This window comes from Convolutriloba macropyga, chromosome 9 (assembly GCF_964194025.1).
Source record: "Convolutriloba macropyga chromosome 9, txConMacr16.3, whole genome shotgun sequence".
Taxonomy (NCBI): Eukaryota; Metazoa; Xenacoelomorpha; order Acoela; family Convolutidae; genus Convolutriloba; species Convolutriloba macropyga.
This window is the reverse complement of record NC_134476.1, coordinates 12,924,529-12,937,138: the sequence shown is the minus strand read 5'-3', so window position 1 is coordinate 12,937,138 and position 12,610 is coordinate 12,924,529. Positions and strand designations below refer to the sequence as shown.

General features: G+C 34.5%; 1 protein-coding gene across 1 annotated transcript in view; it reads right to left on the bottom strand.

Annotated features, from left to right (window-relative positions):
• Nucleotides 1-11,532, bottom strand: part of LOC142345620 (uncharacterized) — a 149,260-nt gene extending 137,728 nt beyond the window's left edge. Inside the window, exon 1 of the mRNA XM_075397763.1 lies at nucleotides 11,511-11,532. The gene's annotated coding sequence lies outside the window, so the exon portion shown is untranslated. The remainder of the gene's footprint in view (nucleotides 1-11,510) is intronic.
• Between the last annotated feature and the right edge of the window lie 1,078 nt (nucleotides 11,533-12,610).

The following is a 12,610-nucleotide window of genomic DNA, read 5'->3' as shown; positions in this document are numbered from 1 at the left end:
AACAGTGATCTGATATTTTCGAAGGAAAAATAATAGGAAAAGTAGCGATCGCTCGAGGGTGGGTGGGGGTTAAAGATATCATTGAAATTTAAGATAGAAACAATCAAGAAATATTGTAAGTTTAAGTTGGTTAAATGGGGATTTTTCAATAATTCATTACAGTTTCAAGCCTAAAAATAAACAAATTAAACTATATGACCGAAAGTTTACAAAAAAATGATTTTCGTTTTTTTTTCAAATTTTGTTTTAAAATTATTTTTAACCGTCACTCTGTTTTCTGTTGGTAAATCTATTGTACGAACCCATTTTCGCTGTATCAAAAAAGTTTAGAGAAATTTAAGATTTCAAGCAATTTAGAGCTCTCAACATAGCAAAAGTCAACTTTGAAACTCTAAAACTAAAGCAGAAAAATGTATTTTTTTCTAAATTCTAGAGTTGTGTTTGCCAAAAATTATCTTATTAATCAGAACTAAACATTTTGAAGATTTTCAAAACCATGGAAACTTAAAAAACAGTGTCATGAAATCAACATCAAATCAACCAAATTCATAGTTGAAAAAGAAGGTAATCTTCTTCATTTGTTTTCCTTATGTCCGAGCAGATAGTTCGAACTAAACTTCTCTGGTATAAATAAATACCAACGAAAGTGAAAGTTAAAGGGTTTATTTATTGTCAGATTGAAAAATTTAATACCTGTTCATATTTTTTTTTCGAGAATCAGAAACTTTTTCTCTTTTGTATTTTGAAATTGCTTTTCGAACTGAATTTCAGTTTTTGGGCGTTTTTGTAAATTGAAAAACAATCCTCCATTGATTGCAAATTTCTCTTACAAAAAATAAAAGAAAATTGAGAAATTTTCTTTTTCAGTTATCAATTATGAAATTTTCCCGTTTATTTGAAAATACTCTTTACAGAGTCAAAAGACCAAAACATTAAATTTATTGATAACCAATGGTCCTCAAAGCTACTAAATAAAAAATTTTACGAACGGCTTTCAACATTTTTTTACGTGTTGAAAACACATTTAGGCAGAGTGCAACAATTCTCAGAAGATTGGAATTAATAAAGTTAGAATGTTAAGTTAATACGTACGTATATATTTAGAACCAGAACTGTGATTATTAAATAGATTTTTTAACACGTCTGGGTAACTCTGAAACGAACGAATGGGTGGAAAGAATGGGGGATTAAGCTCATGAAACATCGAAATTTATAAAAAATTTTCTAACTCATCAAAATTTTTTTTACGATTTTAGATTAAGTTAGATTATCAAAATACAAATGCGTCAAGAAGTCCACACCTAGTTTTCCAGAAAATAAAGCCAAGCCATATATAAATTGCGACGAAATTTTGAAAATTTGTGTTGGTGATGTTTTGTGTGTTTGTGTGTGCGCGCTTGTGTGGGTATATTCATGTGTTTTTTTTTATGTGACTTGTATGTGTGTATTGAGAGGGAGAAAGGGATAGTTAGTACGAGAGAGATTGTTTCTTCAAATGTTGGATACAAAGAGAAAAAATGTTGGATACAAAGAGAGTGCAAAAACTCAGAAAAAGTTAGAAAAACTATTTAATGTTTGACCCTATTTGCGGATTTAAATATGTCCAATGCCAAGGCTATGTGTTGTTAAATCTCGCTGATAACACATCTCTGAGATGTAAAAAATTTAATTGTCCGAAAAATTATAATGATTACTTATTGTTTGCCCCACACTGCGGATATAAATATGTCTAATGCCAAAATTATGTGATTTTTATTCTCGCTGATAACACATCTGAGATGTAAAAAATTTAATTGTCCGTCGTGCTCATAAAATATCACAATTGAAACTTTGAAAGGTTATGTTTCAAAGTTTAGTGTCAAAAATTTTGTTACCGATACAATAGCCTCAAAAAGTCCACACCTAGTTTCTGAAAGAAAACAAAGAAGAGGTAAATAAACAGTGACGAACCTTGAATAGTGACCAATTGACCAATAGAAATATAAAAATATCATCTGGTTTTGGGCTTTGTATTTGCGTGCTGCTATATGTTTGTGTAATGTGTGTTTTGGAGCGAAAGTGGAAATAATTTTCTCCAACATATATAAGCTGCTTTCGGAAACTCCCAACAGTTTCTCTTGCTGAATTGGATAATTGTTTTTGCAACCTTCAAAGGTATGCTGGAACATTCTGTGCTAGGCACCGACTCGCGCGAGCCGTCCTGTTAGGTTAAGCCACTGTTTCAGCGCCATTATGGTGATAAAAGTTGGGCATGAAGCCGTACTCTATTCAACAAAACTTCCAATGAGTTGTGTAAATTTGAAATTGTAAAAGTGGGTTGAAAAAATTACCACGTGGGGGTTATCGCCCTCTCAAACCTTTGACGACCCTGCTTTGTCCATGATTTTGAAGTTTCTTGATTAGTGAAAAGTCGTATGGTACTTTCGATATGATCAAGTAGGTCAATAGGCAACCCAAAATACTGTTCTTTTTGGGGTTCTTCATCATCAAAGCTATGATTATTTAATATTTGTCTGAATCCCCGCCTTCGTCTAATTAAATCAATTTTGTCAACGTCACTTTTTTGTACGTGAAGTGTGAGGTTTTGCAGCTGTTTGGTTTATAAGGAAAGTTTTTTTTAATTGCTCTCGAACAAACATGAGTGATTCTCTGTTTCTATCTTAATTACTATAATTCAGATTACTACAAACTTTTTTCCTGCATAAACTTAGCTTGAAATCTGGTGTTAGGAGTGAATTTTCCAAGGAAATAAAGCATTAGATTGTTCGCGTTTTGACTGTCACTCGAACAAAATCTGTGACCATTTTTTTATGTTTTATGGGTTGGTTGTGTTGCTGATTTGACCATTTCTGATAGTTTTGGTCTCGATTTTTTCGCATGATCTCAATTGCTCTTATTCCAAATATCAAATATTTTAAAATGAACTGCGACTTATTGTACGATGGCAGGTGCATAACATAGCGATGGAATGTCATGTTAATGACCAATTCACACCAAACGATCGCGAAAGTTGAAATTACACATTTCTAGATTATTAAGTTTGTCATTGTTCCAACATTTTTTCAAAAATGCAGTGATGTATATATATATATATATATATATATATATATATATATATATATATATATGCGAGGCTGGCTTTTTTCTTCAGTCAAATTTTCATTTTTTTAGCGCATTGTTTAGAAAAAAGGAAGCCTTTATTTTGTAGCCCTCAGGATCTAGTTCTTTAACGATTGCTCGATGTGAGGGGGGGGGGGGGGGGTAACAGATCGCATTGAAGTTTGAGATAGAACTAAACAAGAAATTTTGTAGTAAATTTGATTTAAGTTATGGGGACCTTTCAATATTTCATAACAGTTTAAAGCCTAAAAAATAATAATTTGAACTATATGCCCGAAAAATGTTCAAAAATTGAATTTCGTTTTTTTCCTAAAGTTTTAATTAAAAATTAATTTTATCCGTCTGTTTTCTGTTGGTAAAGCTATTGCACGAACCTTTTTTCGCTGTATCAAAATTTAAGAGTAGTAGAAGATTTCAGGGAATTTAAAGCTTCAACATAGCAAAAGTACACTTTGAAACTGTAGTAAAACTATGATCAGAAAAATGTATTCTTTCCCTAACTCTGGAGCTGTGTTTGCAAAACAATTCTCTTTTAATCGAACTAATTCATTTCATTGATTGCCAAATTCCTCTTATGAAAAACGAAAAATTCTTTTGAAGTAATTGGAGAACTTTTTCAGTTATCAAAACAATTTATTAAATTTTCCTTGGTAAGAAGGCCAAAACATTAAATTTGTTGATAAACAATTTTCCTCAAAGCTACTAAAGTTATTAACGAACAGCTTTCAACTTTTCTTTACATGTTAAAAATGACTTAAGACAGAGTGCAAAAACTCTCAGAAGTATAAAAGTTAGAAAGTTACTTAAGTTAGAAAATTAAGTTAATAACAATGTTTCAAATATTTTGAGACAAAAATGTGTTTATTAAATCTTTTTAACACTTCTGGGCATTTTTGAAAAAAAAGTGGGGTATTAAGTTCATGAAACATCAGAATCGATAATTTTTTTTCTAAATCATCGAAAAAGGTATACCGATTTTACATTAATTTTATCGAAATACACATGCCTCAAGAAGTCCACACCTAGTTTTCCCGAAAAAAAAACTGTCAAGCCATTTATGAACGGTGACAAATTTTGAAAATTTTAAAAAGATTGGTGCTGGTGAGGTTTGTATGTTTGCGTGCGCGCGCTTGTCCGGGTATTTTCATGATTTTATTTTTATGTGACTGGTATGTGTGTATTGAGAGGGAGAAAGGTATAGTTAGTGTGAGAGAGGTTTTTTAAAATGTTAGACACAAATAGAGGCAGAGTGCAAAAACTGTCAGAAAGAAAAATTATAATAATTACTTATTGTTTGCCCCACACTGCGGATATAAATATGTCTAATGCCAAAATTATGTGATTTTTATTCTCGCTGATAACACATCTGAGATGTAAAAAATTTAATTGTACGTCGTGCTCATAAAATATCACAATTGAAACTTTGAAAGGTTATGTTTCAATGTTTAGTGTCAAAAATTTTGTTACCGATACAATAGACTCAAAAAGTCCACACCTAGTTTCTGAAAGAAAACAAAGAAGAGGTAAATAAACAGTGACGAACCTTGAATAGTGACCAATTGACCAATAGAAATATAAAAATATCATCTGGTTTTGGGCTTTGTATTTGCGTGTTGCTATAAGTTTGTGTAATGTGTGTTTTGGAGCGAAAGTGGAAATAATTTTCTCCAACATATATAAGCTGCTTTCGGAAACTCCCAACAGTTTCTCTTGCAGAATTGGATAGTTGTTTTTGCAACCTTCAAAGGTGTGCTGGAACATTCTGTGCTAGGCACCGACTCGCGCGAGCCGTCCTGTTAGGTTAAGCCACTGTTTCAGCGCCATTATGGTGATAAAAGTTGGGCATGAACCCGTAATCTAATCAACACAACTTCCAATGAGTTGTGTAAGTTTGAAATTGTAAAGAAAATGGGTTGAAAAAATTACCACATGGGGGTTATCGCCCTCTCAAACGTTTGACGACCCTGCTTTGTCCATGATTTTGAAGTTTCTTGATTAGTGAAAAGTCGTATGGTACTTTCGATATGATCAAGTAGGTCAATAAGCAACCCAAAATACTGTTCTTTTTTCCCGAAGTCCACACCTAGTTTTCCCGAAAAAAAACTGTCAAGCCATTTATGAACGGTGACAAATTTTGAAAATTTTAAAAAGATTGGTGCTGGTGAGGTTTGTATGTTTGCGTGCGCGCGCTTGTCCGGGTATATTCATGGTTTTGTTTTTTTTTGACTAGTAAGTGTGTATTGAGAGGGAGAAAGGTATAGTTAGTGTGAGAGAGGTTTTTTTAAATGTTAGACACAAATAGAGGCAGAGTGCAAAAACTGTCAGAAAGAAAAATTATAATAATTACTTATTGTTTGCCCCACACTGCGGATATAAATATGTTTAATGCCAAAACTATGTGATTTTTGTTCTCGCTAATTACACATCTCTAAGATATAAAAAATTTAATTGTCCGTCGTGCTCATGAAATATCGAAATTGAAAAGTTACGTTTCAAAGTTTATTGTCAAAATTACTGTTACCGATATAATAGCCTCAAAAAGTCCACACCTAGTTTCTCAGAGAAAACAGAAGACGTTAATGAACAGTGACGATCCTTGAGTAGTGACCAATTGACCAATAAATTTTTTGTCCTCTGGTTCTGGTCTTAGTGTTTGCGTCTTGGTATTTGTTTGTGTATTTTGTGTTTTGGACCAAACGTTCAAGTAGTTTTCTCCAGCGTATATAAGTTGCTTTCGGTTACTCCCAACAGTTTCTCGGGCAGAATTTAAGAGTTGCAACTGATAATACTGTTCTTATTGGTGTTTCACCATTAAAGCTATGAGTATAGAATATTTGTCCGAATCCCCACCTTTGTCTGATTAAATTTTGTCAACTTTGTCAACGCCTCTTGGTTGTACTTGAAGTGTTAGTGGTAAGCTGAAAACGATTTTTGTAAAAAAAAAAATATAAAAATAGGTTTTTGCTCCTCCTTGGGTTATACAAAGTTATTTTTTAATTGCTCTCGAACTAACTTTGAAAACGCGTATCTCTTTTTTCCATCCAAAATTTCTGTTGGCCGTTTTTGCGCTTTTGTTCAGAAACTTTTTCGCTCTCGAAGGACTTTCTCATGCTTCTCTTTTTAATTTTTCTTGATAGACAGTGCTCGCATTGCGATTGTAAGCGGTTCGCTAGCAAAGCCGGGATAGCTTAATGGCTGCGGGCGCAGAATACTATCCCGGAGGCTGCGGCCTTAAACCTCTGGAGTTAGGGTTTTTCGCACCCATAAGTTACCTAGACATCTCTGTTATCTAGACTAGCCCCTCTCAATCAAATTGTCCCGCCTGTCGTTAGAGAGCAACTCGTCCGACGTTGGTCAGTTCATGGTCTCTTGACCAGTAGCTGCGATTCCATAGCGAGGATGTTTTTTACGTGTTCATTGGGAGTACACTTGAACTTATCCCTTGATAGATAATTAGATCCGCTCTTATTGGATGAAGAAGCTGCCTGATCACAATATCAACTAATCTGGTTTAATTGGCACCTTACAATTTCATACACTTTTATGCCTTTTCTTCTTAAGAGTTATGAAATAGATTTGCAAAAAGCAATTCTGAAACCAGGACGGCTACTGGGTGATTGTTTAGTAATAGTTAGGTGACTCTGCTTGAAGTCACTGCAAACTTCTGGCGTTTATCGAGAACCGCGAAGCGTTTCGAGATATTAAATCAGAATTTCAAAGTGACTTCTGCAAAGTCACTTAGCCATGCTTAAAACACTAAAATAGCACGTTTGAAAATGAAGAAAGTCAACGGAAGTCAACTTCTGGCGTTTCAACTTCTGGCACTGCAGACTTTCGGCATTTTAAAATGTGCACGTGAGAGAGAGAGAGTTAATTTATCCTCGCTTGCAAGTATAATTAAATTAAATACAAAATAACAAAAATTAAATAAAATAGCATAATCAGCAGAGTATATTGAACTTAAAGCAAGGACAGGACACGCAACGAGGTCGTTCGACCTACTTCACAGCGTGCCCAGAAGAACGAGAAACATTTTTAATTTCATCATTGACGAAAAACGTAATTAAAAAACTGAATTTTCCAAAACAAAATGTGATTCATTCAAAATTTAAAAATATTATAACAACTCATTTCTGTTTTCCGGCTTCTATGGTATTTAAGAGCTGACTTAAGAGAACACACAAACTTCGTTCAGTAATAAGGAGAGAAAAAAGGGAATTGTTGACAAAATTCCATATTAGAAGACAAAAACTCCTAAAAAAACATCTTTAGAACTTAGAAAAATCAAATTTTGACTGCCGAAATCGAACCGCGGTGCCTTCTACGAAGGCAACGCAACTATTTTTTGTTAAGATCATCTTAATTTGCAAAGCACGCATCAAGGATAACAGGGTTTCCAACAATTAGCCCAAAAACTTTTCGATTAATTATATTTAAGGAAGAAAGGGTCTTAGAAACTATCATAGATAACTGAATACTGGCTAATGATTATTTCTACGACTACAGACCGAAGACTTCCCTTGACAGCTCTTGATTTCCTAAAATATAATTATCTTAAATCCTATGAACAGTCGACGAAATGTTTTGATTTGTAAGGTCTTCACCGTCGATGATGGAATTTTCATGCAAAAGGTTATACAGTTTACTTCCACGATACTTCATAGAGCAGCGCTGTAGTTTGTTTTTTGTCATTGGAACACTTAGATAGTTTTTAGTTGATCTTCTGGTTGAATAAATGCTTGTTTTTTCAAAAGAAAATAAATTATTAAGAAAACTTTCTGCGTGCATCTTGAGGATAGATCGGGAAAAAACCTTAACTAACTCGTAAACATAAAGTTCATGAACTGTCGGTGTGTTAGTTTCCAGCATTGTCTTGGTAACGCTCTCTTTGAAAGATTTAAAATGAATTATACGCATAATTTTTCTTTGCATATCTCCAATAGGAACAAAGGCTGTATAAGATGTACAGCCATATACTAAAGGGCCATATTGAATTATTGGCTTTATATTCATTTGATAGTACTGTAGTAAAAAGCATTTGGGGAACGTAGTGTCTTAACTTACACAGTATTCCACATTGTCTACTGAGTTTATTGATAATGCAATTTACATGCTGCTTGAATGATAGTTTATTGTCAATGATTACGCCTAAATAACGACACGACAAGTTTTTTATTTTCATTTCAACACCGTTCAGAACAAGGGGTGAACTAGAGGCACTTCCTAGTGATATGTTGACCTGTATTGTTTTTTTGATATTTAGTTTAAGCCTGTTGCTATCGAGCCAATTGGACACAGATTTGATGTCTGCCGTTAATTCTTCATGGGAGCACTTGATGGCAGTTACGTTTGTGTCATCAGCAAACTGAAAAACTTCACTGGTCTTACAAACATGCGGTAAATCATTTACGTAGAGCAGAAAAAGAAGAGGACCCAATACTGACCCTTGGTGTATCCCACAATTGGTTTCTGGTCAGAATAAACGCCATTGCAGGAAACAAATTGCATTCTATATTTTAAGTAACTGCTCATCCATTCTTTGCATGGTCCTCTGATACCAATGAAATCTAGCTTCTTCAACAAAATGGCGTGATCGATACAATCGAAGGCTTTTGATAAATCCAAAAATAAAGTAATCATGTGATTTGATTGATAGTTTTCTCTTACTTTTTCCGTGATTTCTGCAATAGCGTCGACTGTCGAATGCTTTTTTCGAAATTCAAACTGCTTTTTATGCAGAAGATCAAAACTTTCGACAAATGAGTGTACTCTGTTGTACATTGCTCTTTCAAACACTTTGCTGAAAACCATTAGAAGAGAAATGGGACAATAATTGTTCAGATCGCTTTTGCAATCACCTTTGTGAAGTGGTATTATAATTGATTGCTTCAACTCTGGTGGGAAAATGCCTGTTTTGAATGAACTGTTGATAACACCAGACAAAACAGGCGCTATTTGCCGGTAACAGCTTTTAACGATTATATTGCTTACGTGATCAGCACCAGATGAGGTTTTGTTATCGAGATCTTGAATGATGTTTTCTATTTCCGAAATAGTTGTGGGTCTCAGCCAAAATGAAAATCCATTACACTCTAACAACTGTGTAGCACTGACATTTGATTCTTTTATAGTGCCATGCAATGTCTGCGCAATATTAGAGAAATGCTCATTGAATTTTTCAGCAATCTGGATGTCTTCATTGATTATACTGCCTGTCTTTAAGCAGGGATGATCAATTCGACGAGCATCAGTACTCTTACCTCTCAAGTCATTCAAGAGTTTATTTATTTGTTTTGTATCACCAATACATTTATTGAATTTAGAGAAATAAAAGTTTTTCTTCGATTTTTTGAGTTCATTTTCTACACGTACTCTGATTTCTTTAAAGGTTTGAAGATACTGTGGGTTTTTGCTATTTTTCCATTTACAATGCACTTGGTTTCGCTTGTTTAATAAATTAATTTTCCTGTTAGTTTAGTATTTTGGTCTTGAGAAAACCTTTGATGGAGCTACGCGTTTTATCGGCGCATATTTGTTTAAATTTTCGATAAAAGTGGAATGAAAAGTCCCAAAACTAGTTATTTCTTTGTTTTTAAGAACATGAACAAGGCACTCGCAAAAGGAATTGATGCTTTCACTTGATTTTAGATAACTGGTGTCTCTGAAAGTAATATATTTACTGGAAGGATGGTTCTTTGATTTGAGATCCGCTTGGAAAAGCACAGGGAAATGATCACTATAATTTTCATGCATTAGAACTTCAACAGAGATCATCCCTAAATCAAAATTTATGCAGATAGCATGATCTAAGCATGACCCTCCGTTTGAGGCAGGACGAGTTATCTTGTTGTTTAAAAAGTTGCATCCATTTGCATCTATAGTTGCTAGATATCTTAGAGTTGCATCGTTTTGCTTTAGTACGTCTATGTTGATGTTTCCCATAATCAAGTTAGGCAAACCCTTCGATAAACTTTCCAAAAATTGATCAAGTTTATCGATAAAAAGCAGTTTATTTATTCTCGGTGGATTATAAACCACAGCTATCAAAAATATATTACCATGGTATTTGACCTTTAGGAAAAGGCATTCTTCAAACGGAGAGTCAAATTCATCAATAAAAGAGACAGAGTTCAAACACTGTATCATAACGCCTCCCCCACGAGTGTCTCTAGCTTTGTTAAACACTTTGTCATTTGGAAGAGTGAAGCAGTTAGGTTCATCATTAGGATTTAACCATGTTTCAGTAAGACTTAAGATTTCTGGAGATTGTTGCTGACTTACTATAAGTGCCTCTTGTTCATTATAGTGTTTTCTGAGAGAACGCGTGTTAATATGTAGCACCTTAACAGATTTCAGCACGAAAAGTATCATTGGATGAGATATGTTCATTATCTACAGCGCAACTTATAGGATTTGGAGAGTTTCCTACCATACCCAGCACAGTCTTTCAATGTTTCGGGGTCTGATACTTTTTCCCTTAGGTCCTGGAGTAGCTGCTCATACCGGTCCTCTGCCGGAGTAGGCTCTCTTGCTCTCTTACTACCGATTATTGGTTGATGATAGTTGGCAATGGGATGGTAGGTCAATGGTGGTAGTTGAAGGCTTGAAGCAGTGAATCTGTTTGACTGCACATTCGGATTGCCGAATGCATTTACTTCCATTGGTTGTGACGGCACAGATTTTACTTGTTTTTGAGTCCTCCTCTTAGTTGCCACGTTTTCAAATCTATCGACGTCATTTTCTGTTCGTACCTCCACAAACTCTCGTCTCCCTTCGTTGTTCGTGACTTCAACTTTCACAGCACAGTTATTAGTAGAAACTTTGAGATGTTTGTCGGTTACAGCATACTGTAGAATTTCCCTGTCTTTTTCAGGGAGGCACTCTTTCATGCTTATAAACTGTTGGTTTCGTCTGTTCTTAACTCCATAGAGAAATGATTGGGATCTCCACAAAAAAAAAATTTGTCAGCGAAATAAACAAATTTAACAATCACCGAGCACTGCCCTTCTACTCCACTCTTGAGGAAATGACAGGCTTTCAGATTTTCCTGCGGGATATTTGAGTTGAAGATGTCGTTGATGAAATTGATGACTTGGTCCTGCAGCGTCTTGTTAGATATCGGCTCATAGGGAAAATTGTTGAATATAAGACAGTCTTTTCTACTGTAGCGCTCTAGTTGTAGCACTCTCTCGGAAAGGTCCTCTATACAGTTGTTGAGATACACGATGTCTTTATCTTTTCTCTGAATGTCTTTCTTGAGAGCAGTCATCTCACTGTTCACAACATACAATATATTTGCCAGGCTGGGGTTGTCAATACTCAGTTGATCAATAGCGCTTTGAAGGTTAACCATGGTGCAGGAGCCCAGGTCTCAAGCAGTATCTGAAGCTATTTAATAAGTTTATCACAACAATTAGGTGAATGTTTTAACACAAAAGATGGCGGCTTTAAACGTGCCGCAACTTTTCAAGCTTTTTACGGCCAAATTGCTATCAGATTATTTTTTTCTATCTATTTTAAAATCAACGTACGGGAACCAAATTTTATCATTTAAGGATTTTTCAAAAAGAGGCTCATTTTATTCGTATATTAAATAGATGCAAAATGTTCAATTTTTACCTCATTAATACCTGATATCTCACTGCTGAAGGTTTTAACAGATCCAATTTTTTATACTTGTTCAAGTAACACCGGAAAATATTCTCACTGCTTGTGGAAACGAGGGAAAATTTGCGAAATTGTGTTTTCTGCCTCACGCCACTACTGAATGTTTGGCATTTATTGAATTTTATTGTCTGTTCAAAAAAACCGTAAAATTTGCCACATTTTTAACTATAAACCTTGTAAAATGAATTGGGTCAAGGTTCTAAAAATACATGTTCAGGGACCTATGTTCATGGATTCTAGCTGCATCCAGCTGTTTTAATTTCATAAGCTAGAGATGAACAGGTGGCATGTAGCAAGCTAAGAAAGCTTTAAAACGTCCTGGAATTATAACAGTGTTGAAGTCACGATTATTTAGCAAACCTTAAAGTCGCAAAACTTTAAGATTCCTATCTTTTTGAAGCAATTAATGTGGTGTGTATTTTATGCAAGTTTTGATGGACCTTTTTAGTCTTTCGTGTCTTTGTCGCCCTTGTCTTTTTTAGCTTTCCGTGATCTAGAGCGCTATCTCATTCCCAAATTTAAGCAATTGATTGAGAGTGATGGTAGTATTTGACTAACAGTTTTCGAACCTCCTTAGACGATCCTCGTTGATTTAAACAAATGGCTTTGTAATGATTTCAACTTCAAGTTTGCAAAAAAAAAGTGCAATTTTTAATTTCTTTTGTAACCAGCTACGAAATCAAATACAATCTTGGCAAACGCATAAATGCAAATACAACATACATTTTGCCAATCAACGCTATCACATTTAAAATGATATTAATATCAGGTTAATTCGTGCGTTGAATTTGCGAAAACTTGCGTAATCGTGCAATGAGCAGCT